Consider the following 19,622-nt stretch of genomic DNA (forward strand, 5'->3'; position numbering starts at 1 on the left):
CAGGCTTGGTGGCAAGCACCTTTACCTACTGAACCATCTTGTCAGCCTTCGAAGCTCTGATTTTTTTGTAAGGTAGCTAAGGCCTGGCGCTGTCCGGTGGAGCATGGTGCTGATAGTGAACAATGTTGTGCTTCAAAACGTGCTGAGGGTGGCTCTTTGGTGGTGCTTCTATCATTTGGAACCTTACTGCTTCTGTTCTGGAGAGCCTGAGGAATCAGGCACCAGAAGTTCGGGAGGGTCGGTCGTGTGTCTGCAGTGCCCTTCTCTGACCTTCCGCTGGCATGTCCCTTCTTTACTTCCTTGTTTCTTGTCCACATGGACATTGTATGCTCCTGGAGCTTAGAAACACAGCAGTGCTACTCATCCCAGAACCCCACCCAGAAGGCACTCCTCCTTCCTGCCTAGACCCTGCAGGAGTCCTCACAGCCCTGATGCCCTCTGAAACTCTGGCTCCTCCCTGGGCTCCAAAAGCATTGGTTCCCACTGCTGTCAGGAGACTGTCTTCTGTTCTTTTCTGAGTGACTCCATGTTTCCTGGCTCTCCCTCATCCTGCCTGTCCCCCCACTATACCCTGATTATATTCTCTTCTTTAAAGACTGTGGTGAAACATACACAATATAAAGTTCACCGTTTTAGTTGGGCAGTGGTGGTGCATGCCTTTAACCCACTGTTGGGAGGCAGAGACAGAGGCAGGGGTAACTGTGAGTTCGAGGCCAGCCTGGTCTACAGAGCTAGTACTAGGAGAGCCAAGACTATACAGAGAAAGCCTCTCTCAGAAAGCAAAGTTTTCCATCTAAACCATTTCTAGCACACACTTACTGTGCAACCCTATCACCCTCCTTCTCCAGCATGGGTTGCTTATAAGTGAGACTGTCCATTAAACACCAGCCTTGCACTCATCTCTCTCCTAGTTCCCACATCCTCTGTTTTACTTTGTTTTTCTGATTCATTTGTTTGAGATGAGATTATTTCATTTAGCTTAATGCCCTTGAGGTTGGCACAGTCAAGGTGACTGCTGAGCTCCTCTAGGGACAAGCATCTATCGTAGTTTGTCCTGTAGCTGTGCAGGTGATGAGATGTGCAAGGAGTTCTCAGTGGGCAAAGCTCCAGATGCTCTCCATGAACTTCAGCCTCCACGCTGAGCACCTTGCTCTGCTTTTTTTGAGACTGGGTCTCATATAGCCCAGGATAACCTTAAACCTCCTGCCTTGACCCACTAAACGCTGGGATTACAGGCATGCATCACCACAGAGACATGAATCTCCTTATCACACCGAACCATTTCTGTGTATGTGTTCAGGTCCTGCTGCAGGTAACCCTACCTGATCTTGAGTTCCGAGTAGTTCCAAACAGACAGGGGAGATGCTCACTGATGGTCAGAAAATAACCACATGACTTCTGCCTACCAACTTCATTCAGATAATTTCTTCAATTCTATATGATGCCTGGAGTCAAATGGAATAGTCATAACATTAGCCTCAGCCCAATCCTCCCCAGTAATTCCTTTGGCCCATTCATCAACTACAGAAAATATTTCCCGAAATTGGCTCTCCGGTTGGTTCCACTGGGGTCTGATTTGGGTCTGGAGTGTCCCTCTGAGATCCTCTGATAGGCAAAGTCCCCAGTCTGAAACTTCTGGGGAGATGTTATGTTAGAGACTAACAGAGGATGTTCACAGTAGGCTGAAGGCTTGGCTGTCATTTTCCGTATTTCTTACAGGCTGCTATGAGATGAGCATCTACTTCTACCATGTACTTCTCCATGATACACTCCTCTCTACAAGCTAAACCTCTGGAGCCCACTGTGTTTGTGCATTCAGATGAACCAAAGCAGACATTTTCCTCTTTATGGAAATCATCTCAGGTGTTTGTTACGGCAATGGAAAGCTGATTTACACACCTACTTGTTATGGCAGTGGGGGCTGCAGGAGGCTGGCTTTTAGGACCTGTGTTTTTCAAACATTTTTTCATGCTGAGATTTGGCGTCATCACTGCCCATCTAGAACGAAGAGGAAAACATATTTTCAGTGAAACTCTTCAAATGTCAATAGTACAGTTGTAAGGTGGCTGACTGACAATCTCTTTCCTAAATTCATTCTTCAGTGCACCGAAATGCAAATATAGACACTTTCAGTAAAAAAACAACACAAAAGTTAATTTATATCCTTCCTAATATTCATGGATTTGCTGATGGTCTGGGGAATCTCCCAGTACCCCTGGTAAGCTGGTGGGAGGGATTTCTAACAGGGATGGACCAGAGACAAACTTTTTCTTTCCTAGTAAAGTCTGAGCAAGGACCCCTTCCTAACTAAATCAGCACCTTAGTTTTTGCAGTAGAGTGGAATTGGCAATTCAAGTCCACTCAGCAGACAGCTGTGGTGTTCGATTTATTGTTGGCAGGAGGTGTGAGTATCTATTTTGACAGCTAAAAGAACCCCAAAGCTGCCCAGGAGGGTTTCCAGACAGCTCAGGATGAAGGTAAACTAATTAAAATAAAGCCACTATGCAAATCTTAAAGGCAGACCCATGGGGCTTCCTCCAGACCTTCTCCAGATTGTAGCTCCTGGATATTAATCTAGCTTAAGCTAGTTTATTAATAATATTAATAATCACAATAACTCAAATTTGGGAGTGTATTTCTTTAGAGACTCCGAGGGGAGCTTTGTAACTGCTGCCATACGGCGAGGCCCATCCCGTCCCCCCAGCTGGCTTTGATGGGTCTCCCTCCTGTCCCCACAGCATGCTGCCATGACTTTTCCCAGAGCACACTGCGCTGCCACAGATCAGATATCAGGACCCATATGTTCTACAAATTGATGATTGATTCTTTCTCTCACAAACCCGAAGGCTCCTTGAACCCGGGAAGAGGGTCTTATACAAGTGCCTGCATGCTGAGCATGTCAATGGTGATGTGGCAAGGGCTCCAGCTAAGAATCTTCGTCATGACTTACACCCCCACCCAGGCCCACCAAAGGCAAACCAAGGTACACACACACACACACACCAACGGTTGGAGGAGCAAGATGGGAGAAAGTTTGGTGACAAAAGGCCCTGACTTTTGGCCGTGAGGTCATCTTAAAAGTTTAGATCGACCAGTTTGTACCACCAAATAAAAAGCATCCCATCTGCAGCAGCTCTCCTGAAACACCACAGGGCTGGGCAGTAGGGCCAGGGGTGCCAACCAAAGACACCGCCTAGGCGAGGAGGACATGGTGGCATTTATCTTGAGGCTCTTGAGGATCCGCCACTCTGTGCCCAGGCCCTCCCTCTACCCACTTGCCTCACGGAGTCATTGCTGTTTGGGATGGTCTCCCTGGGTCATTTCGGCAGCACCTTCCTCACGCCTATGCACCATTTGAAAGAAGGCCACCTAGGCTCCTGAGTCCTTTGGCACGTGGCTTAGCTGACAGGACACTTTGTGCAGGGCTGAGCCACGTTAGAAACCGGCCTTAGAATAGGAACTGACCAACACACGGGGAACGTAAGTGGATGTGTATATCGGGGTAGGGTGGATTCCTCCACATCTCTGACCTTCCAAAGAAGCTCTGTTTCCCTACACGATTCCTGTATACCCTTTTCTCCAGGAGTGCCTTTTAGCCACTTGCTTTGCCTTTGCATCTTCTCCGTAGCTCCTGGCTGAATCTTCCAAGGGCTTGGTACTGCTTCTCTGAACTTCTGGCTACAGTGAAGACTTTTAGCCTCTGGCACGTGTCCTTGGCTCCTTCCCCCTCTCATCGTCCTCTGACAAGTCTTTTACCTTCCCTTCCTCACTGTGGCGTTTCTTCTAGCTACGGCTTCTCTCTTCACTCTGTGGACATAGGCTGTAACACACCTGTCTGGCAGGGTTGAATATATTCTAAAGAGATACTCTTTGGCTATCAGACTATTGAAAGAATGGGCCCCAAGTTTGTCCAGAAGTCTCCTGGAGGAAGAGGAAATGGCTGAAAGCCCGGGGTCAGGCAGAGGAGAAGCTTGTCCCCTGGAGACAGATTTTATGACTTATTAAATGGCCTTGCAGGAGAGGCTTGCACCTGAAGTGATGGCAGGCAGGGTCACACCTGGTCACACTGTTTAGTCATGCCTATCTCTTGCTTTGTGTGGAAATCCTACCTTCATGTCACAACCCCCCGAAGATGGACTTGGGGAAGTTGCTGGATTTTTGTGCTACATTGGATAAAGCTCTCTTTTCTTCATTTTCACTATTGATATGGTTCCTTTGATTGACTTATTGAGGATGGGTGGCTGAACTTGGCTTGTTGGGACACAGGGTATGACCCTCGAAGTTTGGTGTCTGTGACTTTGCTCACACCTAAGCATCTACATACCAGTACCGTGTCCAGGCCCAGCTGAGTGGCCCCAGCCCAAGTTTCCAGCCACCTGACATTCAGCTCCATGCTCGTGTCTTATCCCTGCCTGCAAACTCACAAGTTTCCGAAAGCACCTGGGTGAAGTCTGAGGCCGATGCTGTCTCTTGGGATAACCTCAGAAACACAGAACATAGGCAACTTCCTTCTCTCCTTCTTCCCAGTTCCTCAGCCTCTGCATTTCTCAGCCCCGAGATTCATGTGTGTGTCTGTGTCTGTAGTGTGAATATGTAGATTTAAGTGTGTGAGTGCAGGTGTGTGCTTACCACAGAGCTCTCATGGCCACAACATAGGAGGACACCCTCAGGAGTGAGTTCTCACTTCCTGCCAAGGGTCTCTTGTTTGCTACTGTTTGTGTGTGTGTCAGAGTGGTCAGCCTCAGAACTCCTGGGGATTATCATATCATTACTTCCCCAACAGTAATGTAGGCACAATGGAACCACACCTCATCTTCTGCAGGTTCTGGGGACTTGAACTCAGATCCTCCTTACCCACTGTGCTAGCTCCCCAACCCCTGAGAGTCCTTTTAAAGATCTTCCCCCATTTGTCCCCATTTGTCTATCCCCATGTTACTACCTGGCTCCAGGTGCTATCATGGCTCTTGTGGGTGACTGTAGGAGAAAATAGATATCCCCACACTCCACCCAGCTTCTAGGGTTTAAGTCTGATATGTCAGCCTCCTGTTTAGTGAGGCTATCAAGTTCCCAGGAATTCTCATGCTGGACTCTCCACCCCCCCCCCCCCGCCGCCCCACCTTTCCTCAGCTTCCCCACACCACATGATGCTCTACTCCAACGACTTTGCTCTGTACCTTGAATTATTTTCTTTCTTCTGGTGCTTGCTCATGCACATGCCTCAGAGTCCAGGATTATGTGTCCCTTCAACAAGTCAGTTTCTCCAGGCTATTTCATGCCCCATGCCATAAACTCCTGAGACAGGCTGTGTGTCTCTGTTACAGCACTGTCCTAGATGCAATGGCTGGCTCTCACGAGCTGTTAGTTAACATGTGTCTGTCCTGTTAGTCTGTGTGCTTCTCACCACCTCTGTCTAGTTTCCTTAGATGTCACCCTCACATCAACTGTGCAAGCTGTGGGCTAATCAAGCGAGCAGGTTTCCCGCTCTCACCACGACTCAGTATACTGCCAACTGACTTGGATGGATTTCTCTCAGTGACTCACGGATAGGCAGAGAATCTCCAAAGTCCCAAACCAGAGGATTTTAAATCCAAGTGGGCTCTTTTGTTTGTTTGTTTTTACTTCAAGCCCCCAAGTGTACAAAGTTTATTTGTGGCCAAAGACAGAAGGTTATCTGTGTTATTCTTAGAGGTCATTCACAGGCTGGCTGGTTTTCAGGCACCAATTCACAATGTATATGTCAGGATTGAATTAGAAGAAACCCCTAATCTCACCAACTCTCTACTTATCTCTGCTTCCAGTGCTCCAAGCTGGGGTAGCTTTGATGTCCTTGGGGGTAGCCAGTGTCTGGCAACTCCCTTTGAATACATTTGACAGTCACATTGCTGATGGTCATCCAGTGGTACTGACGTGATGGTGGCTATCAGAATACACAGTGGGACATCTGTCCTGCCCAGCACAGCCAACCCTGAGAAATCCCAGAGCACACTGGGGAAACAGGGTCCCCAGGCACACATCGGCACATTGATGACATACCCCTGGCCAGTACGGGTACAAGTGAGTAATGTACCAAGTCTAGACAGCGAGAAGCACATTCAAGGGCGTATTTTGTCTTTTCCTTTTGTCAGGTTGTCTCTTTGAATTAGAATGTATAAAACAAGCACACGCTGGACCAGCCTTCTCTGGAGCTGAGCGTCAAGATACTCTCTGCGGTCATAGTGCATCTTAAGTATAGGATGCTCTTCACCTTGGCTCAAGGTGAGTTGTCATGGCATTCTGAAGATGGGCTTGTTGCCTCCTGCCGGACCCCTTGCACCCACTGGAAGGACAAGTGTGACTTCTCTCCTATGTGCCTCTGCCTGCTCTGGCCTGCCACCCACTGGCTGAGGAATCTTCAGACAGGCGTCCTAGATGGGTTTGTCTGAGTGGTAGTCCCTCTGCAGAGAATGCCTCTCTCTCCCTGGCCACACTGCTTACCATGTCCGCAACTGACCTACTCCTTGTTGGATCTTTTCTTTTTTGTTACATGTACTGCTTTATTCTATATTTTCTGTATGAGTTTGAGCCTCCAGCTACATCATTTTGAGATCTCTGGAGTGAGTCCAATTTGCCTACCCTAGGTCCAGTGCCTGTTTACCTTGTGCAAAAGCTGTCAGCTGCTGTGGTGGGGAGCATGGCCGGGGCCACAAGGATGTGATGACAAGTGCACTGCAGTGTGTGGTACACAGATAGGGGGCAGGCTGAGAGCTTAGATACCTCATGCTCTCCCTATCTCCTTATGGGATCAGGCCGGCTGCTAACTCAGGACTGGGAGTACCACACAGCACAGCTCTGTGGTGTGCCCTGACCTCCCCGAATCCCAGATGGGGAACATAAGAGGTGGCCAAGCTTGAGTGGGTCAACCTTTAGTTCCAGAAGCTCCACGTACAGCTAGCCACTCTTTCACCCCCACATAAGGAGGAGCACCACTGTCCCATTAATCCGAGCCCTGATGGGCGACTTGGTGGGATCCCAGCTTGGGCCTTTGTCACTGACAGGAATTATCAATATCACTTCTGAGATGACAGAGCCTGAGTGAGGCAGCACAGACATTCTGTGTCTCCCAGCTGGTGAGTGATAGGAATAGGCTGGGTCACGTGACCCGGGGTGGGGTGCATAGCAGCAGGTCTGACATGCTCAGGCTGGGAAACAAGCAAATTGAAAGTAAAGTATGACTGGTGAAATGTGAATTTCAGACCACTGGTAAACTCCTTCTAAAGTGCAAGTATGTCCACGTGGGAAATAGTTCTAGCTAAAATCACTCTGAAATTCAAATTCCACTGCCCTCTAGACTTTTCAGTCTGGCAACTTGGGGTCTTACAGCTCTTAGCTCCCAAAATGGATGACAATCAGAGGGAGCCAGTGTGGCGTCAGTCCTAAGATGACACAGAGAAGGCATGGACCACTCCTGCCCATCATCGTGCTGTTCTTGGCTCTCTTTGGCACCCATTATCTTGTTTGATTCTTATGATTATTTTGAGGAGGCTTGAGTAGACCTTGTCGCCACTTTGTAGGTGGAGAAAGAAGGATCAGGGAGGTGCAGAATACAGCTAACTATAGCACAGCATGGAAAGCAAAGGAAGAATTCAGGCTGGGATTCAGCTCCGTCTACACTGGACTCCTCTGTGTTTTCTGAGATACAGACCTCAGAGCATGGGGCTCAGGCTCTAGTAGATGTGTCCTGGGATTTTCCTCGCTACTTCCAGCTCCTGGGATATGTAGGATTCATGGGAGAGCTGAAGGCATGGATGGAGGAAAGGGTCAGGGTGGGATTTTCACTTTTCTGACCATCTCAGCTTTTTTTTTTTTTTTTTTGTGGAAGCCACGTGAATGGAACTTCTGATAGGGCTGGGGACATGGGTCCTTCCATTTGTTTGGCGAAGGCTCAGTATTATGGGACCTTGGTGTTGTACTCTGTCCAGCTGGGGCTGGGGCTGATTCTGTTGGCCCAGAGCCAGTGTGGTACTACTCTCTTCTGCTCTCCAGGCTTGCTGCTTGCTGCTTGCCACAGGAGGCCTCTGGGGTTTGTCCTACCACCGGTTTGACCGCTTGCCTGTGGTGTGGTTTTCAGGCCCCAACCAACGTCTTGGGGAGGATGTAATCGCCTTAATTGAATGATGTTTTCTGTTCTGAGTGAGGGGAAGCAGGAAGAGAGAAGAGATGACAGGTTGACTTTATCACACCCAGAAGGCCCTAGGAAATTGGAATTGATGCCTCTTGCTGGGCTTTTTTGGAGGTATTGGCTCACACGTACCATAAGGAGTCATTTAGAGAAGTGAACTGTGACAGTTCCCTCATCTGTGCCCAGCCCAGAAGCCTCCTTCATTCCAACTGTGAGTACACAGCCTCTACCATCCCATCTCCGACCCTCACTCTGGGCCATGGCTTGCCGCTCAGCCTTTGGCCAGGCTCTTGGAGTCTCTGCAATACTCGGCAGCCCGACTTCTTCAGAGGTCTTTGTCTATGTTCTACATGTTTGGAGGGGCAGTCTTAGTTGGCTTGGCTGTTAGGGTGGAAGCCCCACATGGGTGGTGTAAGTACTAACTCTGAAGCTCTCATGTCTGGGAAGTTCAGGTTCAAGGTACTGGAAGCCATGTTGTCTGGGAAGGTTCTGTTCTTGGCTGTTGAATGGATATCCTGTTATCCCGTCTATACACACAGGGATGGGGGTGGGGATAGAAAGGTCGCTGTAGTCTCCTGTTTTAAGGGCACCCATAAGGACTCTGCCCTCCTAACTAAATTATCTCTTGCAGGCCTGCCTCTGAACACTAGCCCATAGGGAATTAGGGTTTCAACATATATATTTAGAGGAAGCAAACATCTAGTCTAAAGTAAAGAATGATGAAATAACAAACAGCTTCTTTGGGTGGGTTCCCCTTCAGGGATTGGGGAGAAGATGGGGGCACACAGGGTGTTCACAGGTAGAGGCCTAGGGCATCTCTGTACATACCTATATTCACCAAGTCACCAATAGGCCTCGGCAGGGTGGACTGCCCCTCCAGCTTACACTGGGCAGACTGAGGCTTCCAGGGTTCTTACTTGTCCCTCGCTTAAGGCTCCTGGGTTCTGGAGCTGAGTCACACCTTGTCTTTAGCTTTGGGGTCTTTCTCTCTGGAGCCATGGCGATTCTCCTCCACTACCAGCCTAAACGTCACAATGGTTGTGTCCTTGTCATCCCTTTCAACTTTTGAAGACCAGAGATTTAGACTCTGCAGAGAAACCGTGAGTGGGACCTCAGCTTTTCCGTGTATCCATCCCCTTAGTGCTGTTTGAGACTTGCTCTGTGCTCCCTAACTGGTACTGGAGATAACACCTGTGCAGGGCTGATCTGAGACCAGAGTCCTTTCCCTGTGGAACAGGGCATCAAGGGAGGCATTGCTTTGCACTCTGGATGGATTGTCACTTACATGTGTGAAAGCACAGCTTTGATTGTAGAAGTCATTGTATACTTGGTTTAGCCATTTTAGCTCCCTGTTAGAGGTGCTGGGTTTTTTGTTTTTTGTTTTGTCAGCTAGACACACATTTGAGTCATCTGGGAGGAGACAGCCTCAGGTGAGAAAAGGCCTCCATCAGACTGGCTTGAATGATTTACTAATGATTTATGCGGGAGTGTGGGCAGTGCCACCCCAGGCAGGTGGTCCTGAGATGTATAAGAAAGTAGTCTGAGCAAGCCATTAAGCAGAGTCCCTCTGTGCTTCAGTCCCAGTCTCCAGGTTCCTGCCGTGGGTTTCTGCACTGACTTGCCCCAGTGATAGAAGGTGACCTGAGAGTTGTAAGATGAAACAATCCCTTTCCTCTTTAAGTTGCTTTGAATTGTGCTAATTATCACAACAATAGAAACCAAACTAATTACAATACCCAAGGGCCCCCGGTCTGATTTCAGTAATCCTTAAACTAGGAGATTGATAGGGAAAGTCAAGAGCTCTCAAAACTGACCCAGGTAGAGTACAGAGCTGCTTTCCCCAGCCCCGGGGAAAGCCCTTTGTACCAGGTCCGGCTGGCAGCACTGGCTTGGCTCAAGTTTGACTCTTCCACTAACTACATCGCCCATGAAGGGGTCTCTCCGTCCTGCAGCAGGTAAGAATCTAACACACTGCGGGGATTTTAGATGAAGATAGCAGTTGACCAGAATTTGCCAGACTCCAGGCTCTAAGTGTGTGGTCTCTCCTGCAGCCCGAGGCTGTTGCTGGAGGGGTTTCCTGCTCTAGATCCCGGACGACCATGGCGACCATGGCAGGCCAAGCAGTGTTTATCAACTGGCCCTCTAGGGTGCATGCACTGGCTCATTGCCTGATGCCAGCCTGATGTCCCCAAGGTAGAGTTGGGACCAGGTGTGCACAGCAGGCTTTGCAAGGTGCAGGGGACTCTAAAATACTTCTGAGTCCCAGCAGGCTCCAGCTGTGCTTGCTTTTGAGTGAAAAGTCTCCCTTGCAAAAGCTTGCCCTCCAGCTAGCAGCTGCACGTGTACGCTCCTCTTGCCCACCTCAGAAGGGCAGCAGTAGACATCACTCCTCTGAGTGCCTGGTAAACTTGGCCAGAGCAGTCTCTGTATTCTTCCTGCACTGGGGAGGGGCTCATGACTGGCATGACCAGTATACTGGCAGTTCTCCCCCAGACATCCCTGCAGATGCAGATGCCAAGCATTAGGGGCTCCCATTCACTTCCCAGTCAGTGGTACCCTGTCTGCCTTACAGGAGTAGTGGTGCTAGCACCAGAGTGGGAACAAAAGGCCTCTGGACCTTCTCTGCCCCTCTTCCCTGTTCTTTCGTCAGAACTTGGGTGAGTGCTGGTCAACCGGTACTTTCCAAAGAGGACCTGATCACCTTGCCACTCACCCAAACCGCAGGGCCACTCCTGATGCCAGGGAAGCCACCAGGGGAGGGCCACACCAGGTCCAGGAGTACAGGCCTCTGCATAGGACCTTGGCTCTCACCAAGATCCCATGTTACGTAAGGCTGATGTTATGTAAGGCTGCATATCAATGTAACTGTGACTAAAAGATGGCAAGCCTTAGAGCAGCGGTTCCCAACCTGTGGGTCATGGCCCCTTTGGGGTCAAGTGACCCTTTCACAGAGGTCACCTAAGACCATCAGAAAACACAGATATTGACATTACAATTCACAACAGGATCAAAATTAGAGTTATGAAGTAGCAATGAAATATTGTATGTCTGGGGGGGTCACTATAGCGTGAGGAACTGTATAAAAGGGCTGCAGTATTAGGAAGGTTGAGAACCACTGTCAAGAGCCTTGGGCTTCTCCGTGGTGCATTGTAGAGGCATTCCTAGCAGACTCTGGCCATGGCAGATGCTGCTGAAGTCCCCTGAGGGTGGCTTCCAGCTCTGTTAATGTATTCATTCCACATTTCTCTAAATTCCCTTCTACCTTCTACATAGATACCCTTCCCTGGACTCAGAAAATCCAGGAATTGTCATTGAGCTGCAGAGGCAGTTCTTGGCCATAGGAAGAGCTAGAAGCCAGGTTCTAGAATAGTGTCATTCTGGACATGTCTCTTAGCTATCACGGTAAAACAGTTCAAACCAACCCTGTTTAAAGGGATTTTCATCTGAGTGGGGCCTGGAAACCCAAGTTCTGAGTTCCATAACTGACAAGGTCAGACAGGATTCACGGGGAAGGTGCTGGCTTCCTCCGGGGTGGTAGTCTAGGGACGGGTCTGTGTGCTCACAGTCCCCACAGTGTATGTGCTAGGACAGGGACAAGGCACTTACTTGTCCATGGAATGAATGGATGAGACATTCCCACTTGCTGTGCACCTAGCATAGGATTAACACTGTATGGCCCACTATCATCAATATTTATTGTCATTTAACAACAACAACAGGAATTCCTCTTATTTACGGGGAAGCATTGTGTTGTCTAGGGCTTAGCACCTGGCAGTGTGGGGTCTGGACCTGACATTGCTGACAGGGAGGCTCCTGCCACATGCCTTATGCATGTGAACGTCTCCAGCAACTTCCGGGATGCCCACTTAGGCAAGCACCTTTACTCAATGCTGTATAGCCCCTCATGGCTTCATGCTCTGGGTTTCACACTCCAGTCTCCCAGGAGCTGATTTTAGGACCTCTGGGCACTAGATGTCCTTCTGTTCCTTGCAGTCACCCTCCAGACTCGAAAACATGACATGCAATGACCCTGAAACCCTCTAGCATCCCATAGAGACAACGATACTACCTCTCTGGATTACAGATTCAGAGTACAACAGATTTGGACAAACTGCTGTTTCTCTAGTCCTTATCTGGTGCTGGCTTGCTGGCAACCCCAGCCAGCATCCTGGCACTCATGGGAAGCACTTGTGGCTCTGCAGAGGTTGTACAGAGGGGGTCCCATATGACAGAATCTTGTCCACCCAGGTGCTGTTCCCCAGCACAGCCATATGTTGATGCAAATGGGGATGGTCCCTCAGGAGAGGCCTGTTGGGAGTTGGTTGCTACCCAGCAACTATCCTCCCTCTAGCTCCCCAGACGGCAGCCAGACAAGATAGGGTGGGACCCCAGAAAGAATCAAGAGTGTTCCAGGTCCGATAGAGAAGCCAGCTCAGGCAGTACCTCTTCATGGAAGCAAAGGGGAGCCAGCCTCAGTCTTCCAAACCCTTTTGGAGGACAAGGGCTTCACCCAGGAAGTGGTGCCCTTGGGCTGGGTGGCACATCAGAGAATCACAGGTGAGAGAGCCAGCCGTCATTGCACATCCATACCCCAGGATGCTCACTGAGCGCCAGCACTCCAAGGGAGCACATCAAGGCCATCTGTCCTTGAACTTGTCCATTTAACTTCTGATCCTCACCACACATGCCGTGTATTTGACCTGGCTTGGATTTCCAATTGGAAGGTTAGGTAGGTTTGGTGTCAGTGACTTTCAGAGATGGAGAAACTGAGGCCCAGAGAGGTTGGAGAACTCCCTTAAGGTCATGGCCAGGAAGTAGAGGGGAAGATGTGACCCAAAGCTCCATCTGTGTTTCCATCCCTCAGTCCTGGGAGAACTTGACGAGTTACCTGGCCTCTCCACTTTGAACCTCTGCCTGGCCAGCTGCAGGGTCTGGTAGCTCCCTGGGAGGATGTGGGAAGAATGGGGGAACTGAAAGACCATGGGTAGACTTGGCAGAAACTGCAAGAACATGGTCGGACTTCCATGGAGTGAGGATTCAGTACATGGGGATTCTTATCACAAGATACAAACATGACCTGCATGTGCATCCCATGTTTGTGTGTCTAACCTTAATCCTGAATGCCATGGATCAGGGTCTGGGAGGTGAGTAGGTCACGTGTGTGGAGCCCTGTACATGGGATTTTTTTTTTTTATGTAAGTACCCTATAGCTTCCTTGATCTCTTCCTACCTAGTGAATGCATAGCAGGGAGGTGTCACATGTGAGGATTTGGTTCTTGGGCTGGGTTAGTGCTTTGAACTCAGATTTCACAGCCACCAGAACTGTGTTGTTTATAAGCCATTTGTGCTTATAAACAGGGACCTTGAGGTTTTGAAGCAGACAGTGCCAGGAAGAAATCCTTATTCAATGGTAGCAATGACATCCACCCGCAGAAGGCCAAGGGTGCCAGAGGAGCTCATATCCATCAAGCACATAGTAGGTGCTCACTTAGTGTTGCTCCCAATACTGCCAATCCCCAGATAGGGGCAGTATAACCTGAAAGAAAGAGCATGGATGGAAGCCACATGCCCTTGGTCTTGGATCCTGGCTGAACTAGCTGTGTGTGACCCTCAACCAATCATAAAAATAAGTAAACAAACCATTCTTTGTGCTGCTGTTTCTTCATATCTGATACATGAAATATGCCTGTCTCCTGTGGTTACTGCGAAGATGAAGTAGATTCTTGGGTCTGTGAAGCAGAGATGGCATAGTCATTCCTACCAGGTAACTTGGTTAATACAGGCCTACCGTCAATCATTAGTCACCGGGAGGGCTTTGCATTTCCCCAACATAAAGGGTGACAGAGAGATCCTCCACTGACTTGGGGCTGACCACAGCTCCTGAGGCTAGCCTGGTCTTGAGGTGACGTTCTCTGTTGGCCTTCTCTGGCCTGATTGCTGTGCCCTTCATCAGCTGTACATGCTTGGACAAGTTACTTAATCTCTCTATCTGCATCCATGAAGGAGATCCCAGGACTTTTCGTGCTGGGTGACCTTAACCATAAACCCAGACATGCTAAGGTCTTGTCTATTGGCAGCATGTAGCGTAGCTAGCCACTGCATGGAGGCTGGGGTGTGGGAATGAGGACAGGTTGTAGCCCTGTGTCTTTGAGCTCTGCCTCTGACTTCTGGAGCACTTGGGTCTTCCTCCTGTGAAAGTCAGACAAGGCCAGACTGGGCGCAGGGTTGATGGTGCTGTAATGACCCCAGCAGGAGCGAAGATATTCTAAAGAGAAAGGCACCTCTGCTCTTTCTTTGGCTATCAGAATAATGAAACAAAGGTCCCTAGGGTGAAATTTCCCCAGAAATCTCATGCTAGCAGAAGAGAAGAGCTGAAGCCTGGTTCCAGCCAAAGAAGGGTCTGGTCTCTCAGGGAGAGTTCACAGTGTGACAACTTAGACTGCCTTAGAGGACAGAGCTAGACAATAATGGTCAATGATTTTTATCTTCATCTTTAAATGTAGGCGTCTCTTATTCTACTGAATGAGCTAGTGGGGCATGCACATAAAATTTAAACTTAAACTTCACATCAGGACCTCCAAGAGATGGCTTTGGGGATCACTGGGACTCTGTGTTCCTCTTTCTAGTGTGGTCACATGAGTTAAATCTCTGTACTTGTCTCTCTAGTTGGCCTATTGAGGATGGATGGTCAGGCCTAGCTAGTTAGAGCTGCCAAGGCCCAGGTTTTGATCCCCAAAACACAACACTGCATGGGACCTGGTAGTCTCAGACCCAGCCAAGGGGCTGCTCCAATGTGACCTGCTCCTCAAAGGTGGGGCTTAGCAGTACTGAGTATGAGAGCAGGTTCCAATCCAATCATGGCAGAGAGGCTGGGGGAGTATCAGAAACCCCGATCCTAGATGCACCTACTGAATCCCAACACCCCTTCCTGCCTTTGGGCAAAGTCTGAGGCCAATCTGTCTATCCATCTAGCCAGACAGTTCCTGAAGAAAGGTCCCTCTCGGAAAAAAGGGACTGCCTGAGTCTGGCAAGGGCCTGGGGCTCCCACTGAAGCTGAGTGTGAGCTCTGGGGACTTTTTTGGGGAGCCCTTCCTGGGTGCTGCCCTCTCCTCACTTCCTGTCTGAGCCTGGCCTTAGAGAACTGGGTGAGAACACTCTCCCAAGTCCTTAGAGAAGCCGCTCGTACTTGTTGGGGTTCTTCAAACTCTTTTGCTGTCAGATTCCTCAAAGGTCAACTTACACAGGCCCAGGTCACAACATGTTTTGTCCCATCTCAGCTCCATCTGCCACTTGAGGCTGGTCCTCCAGCCAAGAACATGCTCTACCTTCCCCTGACTCCAGAAGCCCATGTGTTACCCATACTGCACTAGTCCCAAAAGCAGCTACAGCCTACACAGACCCTGTGGCTTACACATTGTGTGATGTGCCTTAGCGCTGGCAAGCAAGCACTCCACAGGTTCCCTGTTGGGTCCTCTGACCTCTATTGATCTTTGGCTTCCCCTCCAGCCATTGCCACCAGCTCAAGTCATGTAAGCCCCTGGGAACCAAGCAGAGGCCAAGAAGAACTTAGAGCTTTCTTAACTACATGAAAGGAGTGACACGCTCCTTTACCTTCAGAACTTGGCACTTTGGATACAGAGACAGAGGATGGAAAGTTCAAGGCCAGCCTGTGTTTAAACACAAAAAAAGGCAGAAATAACAAAGAAATGAAAACCCATGGAGTTACAAGGATGTGGATTGGCTAGACTTTGTGAAATGTGGTTAAATCCACCAATAGAAACAAGGCCCAGGCACTCTAACCTTCTTGGACCTGCTTGCACCCTGTGCACCTTCTCCCAGGGACATTCCCTTAAAGCCCCTCCAACACCCATTCAGTGACCCTGAGCAGGTAGACTAAAACCCCAAAAAAAACAAGCAAGGCAGCCTCGCCTTGGTGTCATGGGCAGGGCTCAGTTACTGACACTGCCTATGACTGGAGGAGTAAGCTATTTTAGAACGTGGGGCTTCCCCCTGTTAGGGTCAAGAGCAGAGAGGCAGGAAGCACAGACACTTGCTGAGGAAAGGCAGCCAGCCAGAGACATGGACTGTCCCTCTGAGGCCACAAGGCTGCCTCTGGCCTTTCCTGTCACCTCCTCACAGCTCCCTCTGCCTGTGTGTCCTGGTGGACTCTGGTCCCTCTGTCTCAATGGCCCAGCATCCCATCAGCCCCCTTCCCACTTCCTCTTTAATGTGAGCATTTGTACCCATCCCTACCAGATTCTGGTCACCAAGAAAGCAGGCAAGCTTGTTCTCAGCACAAAGACCCAGGGGCAGATGCGGATTGGACTTGGGTCGCCCGGAGATGGCTATTTATAAACTCCCCAATAAGCATAATCCACTCTGGTCAGCTGGCCACATGGACACTCCACACGACTGGTTACTCTAAGGCTAAGGTAACCCTCAGCCCCACAGGGCAAAACTGAACATTTCCGGTGTGACCCAGAACTGACAAACAGGCCGCCAGCTGCTGGCCCTGACCAACTTCCTTCCAGGCCTTTCTTTATTCATTCTTTCTAAACTTGTTTTTATTTTTTTTATCCTTTGATTTCTTCCTCCTCCTCCATTATCCTATGTCATTTCTCTTCCATCCCAGCTGATCCCTTTCCACCTTCAAGCCTCAAACTTCTCCTACTTGCATAACTTTTTGTTCCTTTTGTTTTCAGGGGACCCACTGAATTCAGACTTGCTTGCATGAACTGCATCACCATTGTGGGTGTACGTAGATTAAAATTCTACTTAGCCCCAGGAGCACGTGCCCCAGTGGACAGTCAGCAACCTTTTTCTGTAAAAGCTCACACGGCTGATTTAATTTTTTCAAGTTGCACGGTCTGGGCAGGTGTGTAAAAGCAGCCTGGCTATATGCAAATGAATGCGCTGGGCCGTGTGCCAAAAAAGCTTTATTTACAAATCCAGGCTCCCAGTCACAGGGCCTTCAATCACCGCTGTTTCCAAATGCTGGAAAAGCAGACATCCTTTAACATGCACATCTGATTCCTGTATTTACAGAGGCATTTTTAAGACTAAGTACTATTTCTTAGTTCTATTAAATTTTCATATATTCAAAAGTGTTTTCATCACCAATTCTTTTCCATCAGAGGAAAAAAAAAACCCAACAACATTAAAAACAAAACAAAACAAACAAACATACATACAAACAAAAACCAGATGGCTTTCCATTGGGTAAGCCTGACTGTAGGGAATCTGGTTGGGCTCCCTGGGGTGCATGAGGACAGGCAGTCTGCTGAGGGCTTTGTGTTGGAGTCCCACGTGTTTCCAAAGCCCTTAAGTCAGAATGCCAGAAAGTGTCCCATAGCCAGTATCTCTTTCTGTTAGAGCTGGGAGTGACAAAAAAAAAAAAAAAAAAAAAAAAAAGTCATCTCTTTCAACTCTTGCGTAAAACCTGGTCCCATTCCGCAATGCAAGGATCAGACTTACTCACAAACATGTGCTCACCCTGCCATGTAGAGCTGAGCAACCTGACAGGTACGGGGAAGGCAGAGTCACATACATGCTCTAAATCTTCTGTTCATGGTCCACAAAGCACACTCAGCCCCCGAGAGCCCAAGCACAGTGTGCTCTCACCCTGTAGACACATCCTACACATCTCAATGCTTACAGCCCCCTCCGGTCCCCGGAGCAGACACCCCTTCTACTATCAGCCTGAGACTCCCTGGACTGTCAAGGGGCAAGCAAGCATGCAGACTGTACCTTCCGTTCTCCACGTGCGTCCCAGCTGCTTGTTCCACAGGCCTTCCCAGGATCTGGAGGGTACCGGGCTCTGCCTAGTTGCCCAGACTTCTTCCCCTTTGACCAGGCTGCCCAGAGAGGAGAGGAAAGAGGATTCAAAACCCAGGCTGCCTGCGTCTCACACCAAATTGCCCACTTGAGCAAAATCAGTGGCCAGAAGCTGCCAGACACGGAAGGTCCAGAGGCTTCCCCAAGCAGAGACTGGCCTGGGGAAACCAAATGGTGTTCTTGGTGGGGAAGAGGCAAACAGTCCGCTCTGCAACACCCGCGTGGTGTCAAGTAACAGTCAGATTAAACAAACAGCCTCAGAGGCTATTTTTACATCCAGATCAGCCACGAGTAATAGATAACTTGGGGAGTGAAAATTGTTTGCCGATTAGCTGGACCCTCCTCACGCTTTCAGTTTCAGTCCAGAATGAGTTCTAAAGCTACCCCAGAACCTAGATTCAAATAAAAATATCTCAAGGTGGGAAGGAAAGCGTTTCTCTCAAGAAATGTTAAGAACATGATAGCGTGTGCCTTGGAGCCAGCGACGGTGGCCTGCTGATGTCCCAGAGCAGAAATAGCCTGTTTCATCATCGGCTCTGGACAACCCGGCCTGCATTCCTCGAGTAAGGAACCATACTCTGCCACACTTTGGGAGCAAAATAATCTGGCCAGCCACAGACTGGGGGAAGGCTGGGCTGGGCTTAAAGGGGAGAGGTGCAGAAGGAGGCGAAGTAACCTGGGAAGAAGCAAGGTAAGTGTCTACTCAACAATTTGGCTCTCGTGTTTGCAAAACCTGGGTACCCATGGCAAATCTTTTCCGTCAGCCTAGGGCTCCCCTCCTCTTCTCTAAGACCCCTACCCCAAAGTCCTAAGATGAGTTCACACGCGCCCTCTCTATGGATGCATCCTAGATTGGCCTCAGGTCATCTGCCCTACCCCTAAATGGCCTCAACCACTTTCTTCCTCTCAGCCTAGGCAGTGCTAGCTCCTTGCCCTCCTCATCCTCCCCAGCGGGGTCCTGTGAAAGCTCTCTTACTCCCACGGTTCAATACAAGAAGTTCTCCTCTTTTTCATAAAGCCCCCATTCCAGGTTCCCTCGGGCTGTGGCCCGAGGGATTTCAACTGTACAGTCCTGTCAGATACCTGGCTCTGTACAGGGCTCGGTGCCCTGGGGAGCCCTGCACAGCACTATACCTCTGGATCTATTTGTGGACTGCCTGTCCTGACTCTGTGGGCACCTCAAGGGCAGCCACCTCTGCCCCAGCCTTGAACCTTAGTCTGTGAACATCAGGCCCTGGAGGTGGATGGGGCTGTGCTTTTCCTGGTTCAGCATTTAGAGATGGTTTGAAGAAGACTCAAAAATGAGCTTTTCAGTGTTACCTAACCCACCCAAGACAAATAACAACTTGAAATGGGAGTGAAAACATTACACAGACCCTGGGAGCCCTGTTCCCATTAATTCCTAGCTCTCTGACACCAGCCAAATCACTCTTCCTGGCTGACCCTCAGTTAACCTATGTAACTGGAAGAGTACCCATTGCTCTGTGGGATTGAAGGTCAGTGGACTGACCATATATATATTTATATATATTGTCAGGGTTCCCAAATGCTAGCCATTTATTTATTATTTTTGCACAATTTTTTGTGATATCTTCAGCCATCTAAATTATTTATTAGTTTCCTTTAAATA

General features: G+C 49.2%; 1 long non-coding RNA gene across 1 annotated transcript; it reads right to left on the bottom strand.

Moving 5' to 3' along the window:
* Window positions 1-1,322: 1,322 nt before the first annotated feature.
* LOC127235278 (uncharacterized) lies at window positions 1,323-18,482 on the bottom strand. Its single transcript, XR_007835694.1, has 3 exons — window positions 17,906-18,482; window positions 1,900-1,998; window positions 1,323-1,445 (listed from the first exon to the last, which is right to left on the bottom strand). It is a non-coding gene; the product is annotated as an uncharacterized LOC127235278 (long non-coding RNA).
* Window positions 18,483-19,622: the final 1,140 nt, after the last annotated feature.

The sequence above is a fragment of the Phodopus roborovskii genome, unplaced genomic scaffold (genome assembly GCF_943737965.1).
Source record: "Phodopus roborovskii unplaced genomic scaffold, PHOROB, whole genome shotgun sequence".
Classification (NCBI taxonomy): Eukaryota; Metazoa; Chordata; class Mammalia; order Rodentia; family Cricetidae; genus Phodopus; species Phodopus roborovskii.